The sequence below is a fragment of the Lupinus angustifolius genome, chromosome LG15 (assembly GCF_001865875.1).
Source record: "Lupinus angustifolius cultivar Tanjil chromosome LG15, LupAngTanjil_v1.0, whole genome shotgun sequence".
Taxonomy (NCBI): Eukaryota; Viridiplantae; Streptophyta; class Magnoliopsida; order Fabales; family Fabaceae; genus Lupinus; species Lupinus angustifolius.
In genome coordinates, this window is record NC_032023.1 from 16355356 (window position 1) to 16363010 (window position 7655).

Sequence of the window (7655 nt, forward strand, 5' to 3'; positions counted from 1 at the left end):
ATTACTGAATGGGACAAACTTTAAAGTTTATAAGGAAGCCGTAGAAATTATTCTCGGTTGTATGGATTTAGATCTCGCACTTCAGGTGGAGAAATTTATTTCTACTCTAGAAATCCTCGATGAGGTTTAAATTGAGAAATTGGAACACTCTAACTGAATGTGTATAATGATCATGGAACGCTCTATTCTAGAAGCATTTCAGGGCTCTATTTCTGAGGGTCAAAGTGCAAGGAAGTTCCTTGAACAAATAGAACCATACTTCGCCAAAAATGGAAAGGCAGAGATGAGTCGCTTTTTGGCTAAACTCATCTCCATTTAGTGTAAAGGCAATGGGAACATAACGGGGTACATTATGTAGATGTATAATCTCACATCAAAACTCAAGTCACTTAACTTAGAGCTTGATGATAACTTGCTCGTGCACTTGGTTTTGATCTCGCTTCCTGCATACCTCGGGCCGTTCAAAGTGAGCTATAACACTCAGAAGGAAAAATGGTATCTTAATGAGTTTATATCTCACTATGTGTAAGAGGAAGAGAGACTGCAGAGAGATAAGACTGAAAGTGCTCCCTTAGTTATGACCTCTCAAAATAAGAAAAGAAAGAACAATAAGGATGTTGCGAAAGGGTTATTTGTGTTTTTCTTAGAGAATGTGGAATTGTTCTGCAAAACACTGTGTCATAAAAATCTAGCATGAAGGGTATTTTTGAGCGATTAAACCAAACTCTTAAGAATATAGTGAGAAGTATGACTGGTCATTCTTCCTTGCTAGAGTTTCTTTGGGAGAAAGCTTTAAAGACCACAATTTACATCCTTAATAGCATGTCAAGTAAAGCAGTTAAAAAAACCTCATATAAGTTTTGGAGTAATAAAAGACCAAGCTTAAAACAATTGCACATTTGGGGTTTTCCAGTTGAGGCGCGACCTTATAGGCCGCATGAAAGGAAACTGGACTCAAGAACTGTTAGCTGTTATTTTGTTGGCTATGTTGAACGCTCTTTGAGCTATAAATTTTATGATCTCACTTCAAGACTTTTTTGAGACGAGAAATGTAAAATTTCTTGAGGAAGTTGATTTTGGGGGGAAGAGAACATAAAGAATGTTGTCTTTGAGGAAGAACCTGTCACTAACAGTGAACAAGTTCTTGTGCCTATTACTATTCAAGGAATAAATTCGATAATAAAAGATCATGTTCAGAATATTGTCCCTGACAATATTCCAGAGCACGACAACAATGAGGTTCTCCCTCAATTACTTATAGAACAAATTCAACAACTTCAAGAAATAGAAGTGTCATTAATGAGATCCACTAGAAAAAGGAGAAGTGTTATTCCTTATGATTATATTTTATTTCTTTAAGAACATGAGGATGACATCGAGTTAACAGAAGATGATCCATTGAACTTCTGTCAAGCCATGAAAATTTTTAAATCTCAAAAGTGGATCGATGCCATGAAGGATGAGATGAAGTCTATGCATGATAATGATGTTTGGGATCTTGTTGAATTACCTGAAAGTGTGAAACCTATTGGTTGCAAATAGATATTTAAAACCAAGAGGGATTTGAAGGGTAATATTGATAGATATAAAGCTTGTCTAGTTGCTATAAGCTTCACTCAGAAAGAAGACATTGATTATAAAGAAACATTCTCTCCAGTATCTTTGAAGAATTCTTTTAGAATAATATTGGTATTAGTATCTCATTTTAATTTAGAGCTACATCATATGGATGTTAAGACTGTATTTCTAAATGGTGACATTAAAGAAATGATCTATATGGTGCAGCTAGAAAACGTTGTGTCAGTTAGCTCAAAATTTATGGTATGCAAATTATAGAAACCCATCTATTGCCTTAAACAAGCTTCTCATCAATGGAATCACAAGTTTCATCAAGTTATTACCTCGTACAGTTTGGAGGCAAATAAAGTTGATGATTACGTGTACCAGAAGTTCAGTGAAAGTAAATTTATATTCTTGGTATTATATGTCATGATATACTGCTTGCTAGTAGTGATATGGAACTATTGCATGAGACCAAGAGATTTCTAATGAAGAATTTTGAAATGAAAGATTTTGGGAAAGCTTCTTTCGTATTAGGTATTCAGATACTAAGAGATTCCTCTCAAGGTATCCTGAGGTTGTCAAAAGAACGCTATATAGATAAAGTGTTAGATAGATTTGGCATGAAAAAAAGTAAACTAAGAGATACCCCTATAGCTAAGGAAGACAAGTTTAGTCTCGAACAGTTCCCCAAAAATGACCTTGAAAGATACAATATGTAAAAGATTCCTTATGCATCTGCAGTAGGAAGTCTAATGTATGCTCAAGTTTGTACACGTCCCGACATAATGTTTGCCATGGAAGTTTTGAAAAGATATTTGAGCAATTATGCAATGCATCACTGGAAGACAGTCAAATGTGTTATGTGTTACTTAAAGAGAACAAATAAGTACATGCTCACTTATCAGAGGTATTAGAATTTAGAGATCATTGGGTACTCTGACTCCGTTTTTTGGTGTCTAGACAATAGACACTCTAACTCTGGATATGGTTTTATCTTGGCTGAAGGTGCTATCTCTTGGAAGTATACTAAACAAACGCTCATAGCTCCTTCAACCATGGTTGTCGAGTTCATGGTTTGTTTTGAAACATCAGACAATGGCATATGGTTGCAGAATTTTGTCACTGGCTTACGTGTGGTCAATCGTATTGAGAGACCACCTAGAATTTATTGTGATAGTAAGTCAATGGTTCTTTACTCCAACAATAATAGGAGTTTTACAAACTCAAATTTTATTGACATCAAGTTTCTAGTTATTAAAGAAAGTGTTCAAACAGACAAATTTGTTAGTTGGTCCACTGACTAAGGGTTTGGTACCTAAAGTTTTTCACGAGCATATTGCTCATATTAGTATTGCTCTTTAGGATACCTTAGTTCAATGGGAGTCTATATGTTTTATGACTTACTTTGGACATCACAAACAATTTTATGCATAATAAAGTTGATGGTTTATTGTTCTATTTTGAACTTGTGTATAGTAATTATTGTGTTACAATTAAAGAATTTGGATTGATCTCACTAAAGAATAAAGAAGGACCGGTTGGAAATAGACATATTTGAGATTACATTGCATGAAATTTCAATATCATTCATCCATATTTGATCTATGTTATTAAGTATATTAATATGGTGATCATCGTGGTCGAGACACATTTGAATGTGTTGAAAGTCGTGGTTCCATAGCTGATATATGAAATTGACCAGATTAGATTAAAGAGAAGTCTAAATGTTAATAGCATATTGAAGCGCACCTAAAGAATATGTGATATAATTGTTTCAGGAAAATATGCAGTCCAAGTGGAAGATTGTTAGAAATTCATAATTTCTAATTAAGGTGGACATCATATATTTAATACAATTATATCGGTTTTTTATTTTGGGTTACTAAATAAGTGATCTAATTACTTACAACATATAAGACTTGTGAAACTGATAACATATATGAGCTTAATGAGTAGATACCCAAACAGTTGGCCTATAGGGATAATGGAAATCCTATAAGTTAACACATAAGGAATGGTTATGGTCTCATGATACCAAATCACAAATTGTTTTCACCTCTCCCCATCAGAGAGAAAACGAAAGTCCCGCAAGGAATTAAAGATTTGATTGAAGAAGGTCATCATACCAAAACTTTCTCAAAAGGTATATCAAAAGAGTAGATTAGAGAATATGGATTTTAATATGATATTATATCATTGTTTTATATACATGTGTGAAGATTATGATATTTAAGATCCTAGGATTGGTATTTCACCAATCATAAGGAAATATCTAACAATATCTTCACTTCTAAATCATTCTTATTGATATCAAATTATTTAACTATTTTGATTGAACAATGTTTTCCGGGACGGAAGAAAATCGACCATCTACAATTCAACAACCATGGTCCTGAAAGCAAACATACATTTAAAAAAAATTAACATATATAAAACCAAATAAGAATGAAACTGATGAGATAAAAACCATTCAGCACATATAGATAGTTGAGTACAAATAACATTTAACAGCAAGACAATCGTGGTAATATTTAATCACTGACCTGTAATTGTTCAAGTTAAATGTATTTTGAAAGAATAACTAAAAACGTTTTGATGCTTGAAAAGGTATAACCAACTAATTTGTTGGGTAAAGCTATTTTGAATAAGAATCGGAAAGTGGAGAACAAGAATGTAATAACACAAAAGTCATTATTGACACCAAAAATGAATTATAACTTATGTTTGTCTATCCAAAGACACTAAACAGAAAAAAGAAAGATGAAATATCAATGTGACATTTTTTACACCTAACAGACAATAATATATTGAATAAATTACACTGACATTCCCTGAGTTTTAGTGAAATTATATAATCCACCCTTCACTTTTTTACACATACACAAACCTCCCCTAATTTTATACATTCATTACACTGACCACCATGCATAAGAAATAAGTTAAACAAAAAATGTGACAAATGCAATTAATTTAGACAAAATATAATATATTGTCGAGACAAATCCAAAAAATATATGAGTCAATATTTATTTATTATTTTTGGTTCGTTACACTATATTATAAAAGCGATTTAAATAATATTTCTTTAGAATTATTGATGCATTTTGTAACAAAAAATAATAAAGATACATTGATTTGTATATTATTTAGACTTGTCTCCACAATATATCATTTTTTGTTTAAAAGATTACACTTATTTCTTATAGAGGGTGATTAGTGTAATAAAAGTATAAAAATTAGGGGAAGTTTGTGTAGGCGTAGAAAAGTGAGAGCTGATTTATATACTTTCACTAAAACTGATGGGGTGTCAGTGTAATTTACTCTAATATATTACCATGTGTGACTTTTGATGTTATTGTGAGTCAAATGTTTGTAAAGATGTACCACTATAACAAAATTTTGCATTTACTGTGCATTGAAATTGAAGCCATTTGATTATTGCCACAAAGATACATAAATTGCTTGGTCTCTAAATAGATCATAACAAACTCCAGGAAAGCTTGCTCTCTCCCCTTTTGATATGTTTAGATTCAGAATAAAAAAGAACACATAATCTTTGTATCAACCAGATGATTTGGGACTAATCATGTGAAGACATGATTTTCATGGCTTAGAAGAAAAGAAATCTTGGCTTATACTTGAAAGCAAGATTGAAAATAAAAAAAAAGCAAGAATCAAATATTGGTTCTTTGCATAATGACAAATTGAAAGGAAATGGTATGTTATTGAAACTCTTTTCTTTTAGATCATCTATTATTCAGTTGTTGCATTTATAGAGCAAAACCAGTTGAAGAAGGAAAATAGAAAGATAACAGAAAAATAGAAATTTGCCAAATCAGGAAATTATCTTGTTAACAGAAAAAACAGAAATACGAAAAAATGCCAAAAAAGGAAAGTTTCAGTTTTGAGTAATGAAGGCTTGTAGATCCTTTGGGCTTTGCCTTAGGCTTTCAGAATTAGTGCCAATCTCAACAAATCATCTGGTTCATGTTCAAAATTTCATTTAATAGTCAGGGCTAATATATATGGTATTTATGAAAATCTTGAGGAACTAAAATGGTTGTTTTTCTTGAAACTGGTGAGGGGAAGAAGATGTCATAAAACAATGTTGCTTGGTCTCTTATTTTTTTAAATTCAAAACCACATCATCTTGTTGAATTCTATTAACGTTAAAAAATGTGGGATAACCTAAGAGAGGGACTAGCATGAATCTATCTTTCAAAAGTTAGAATTAAAATAATAATTTAAATTTATTAGAGAATAAATTCGTTAACATAGAAAACATGGGGACCCAAATGAATAATTATACTTAACAAACACATGTGAGGTGAAAATCAGAAGTTCATTATTTATGAAAGAAGATAAATGTGTTTATCAGATTTTAAAAAACATTAAAAAGTTAGATGTATTTATACTTTTCTTGTTGTAAATAGAATTATCCTTTTGACTATGACATAGACTACTTTTTTTATAAAAAAAACTTTACTGTGAATGATGATGATAAATTAATTTAGCTAAATGATATAGTGTAAATATAAATATAAATTATTAGAGAGATAATAATAGATGATATTTATACTATATATAAAGCCAAAATATGGTGTAACTTTCACCATGATATAATTTTTAATGACCTTCATATTTCACCCCTAACATTGTTTAATTTTTACAAAAAAAACATATAATCCTAAATAACCACCACCAACCTAATAATTAACCATATCTCTCACCTTAAAGTGAACATTATCATAAATACAAAAAAGTTATAATATAAAGTATACAAAATATAACAAATACATTCTAATTCTAAAAAAATAAAATATATAAAAATTGAATGCGTAATACTAGCATACAATATTGACGACATGCACGAAGTGCTTGGGCACACTAGTGTGTCTAATATAAATATATATTTTTACATATAAAATATTTAAATAAATATACAAAATAATAGTTTTTTTCATAAATAACAGTTACATAGACTGAATTTTTTAAAAACATTAAAGGATATATATTTCCTTATTAATTGATAATGATAAACTTAATTTTACAAATATTAGGATAATAAATGAATAATTTATAGATACAATTATAAATGCAATAATATTGTACGATATGTCCAAAATATATATAAGTAATTAAATAAACATCAGAAATTGTAGTTATAAAATTAAAATATTTAAAATTATCTGTAAATTTAATTTTTTTCACTTAAATTTTTAGATAAAGAGTAAATAAAAGTTAAAATAAATGCACGAAAAGAAAAATATTTGTCTAAAAGTTTTTTCTTTATATATTGGTGATGGCAAAAAGTTTTCCCCTCTATATATTGATGATATAGATATACCTAATAATTAATATTTTTTATTTCAAGTCAATCTTACTCTTAATATATATTGAGATTAAGAATTATTTTAAATTATTTATCATACTTAGTATTTTTTTCATGACATAAAAAACTGATATTCCAAATTCAGATATTTTAACCATATTTAATAATGGTCATTAATTATTTATACCTCCAGTTAGTTTATTGGTCAATTTAGTTTTTATGTTTAAAGTCAATTCCTATTATTTACACATATAGATAAAATTATTTTGAGGTGCTGAGTATTATTTTTATTTACACGTTGAGTACATTTTATGGTATTAAAAGTATTTGAGTACATTGTTTTTATTTAAAAGCATACTTGGATACTGATTTTGTCATTTTTTTAATTTTAGTTTGATTTTATTTTATTCTATTTTCATTTATTTTGATATATATATATATAATATTAATAGTTTTTTCTTACTCATTAATTTTCTCAATCAATGTAGTTTTGACTCTTTATTGATATCTACTAATTATTTTACTTACACACCCTAAGACTTAATGAAACCATATAAATTACTCTTTTTTTTACGCTCATACAAACCACACATAATTTATATATAAATATTATATTGACTATTTATGTAAGAGAGATAATTGCAATCTTTAAAACAAAAGGATGATGAGTATCATTAAACTAAACATTATAAGATTTAGATGTAATTTTCTCTAATAAAAAGTGACGATAGGACTTTGACTTTGAGCTTACACTATATTT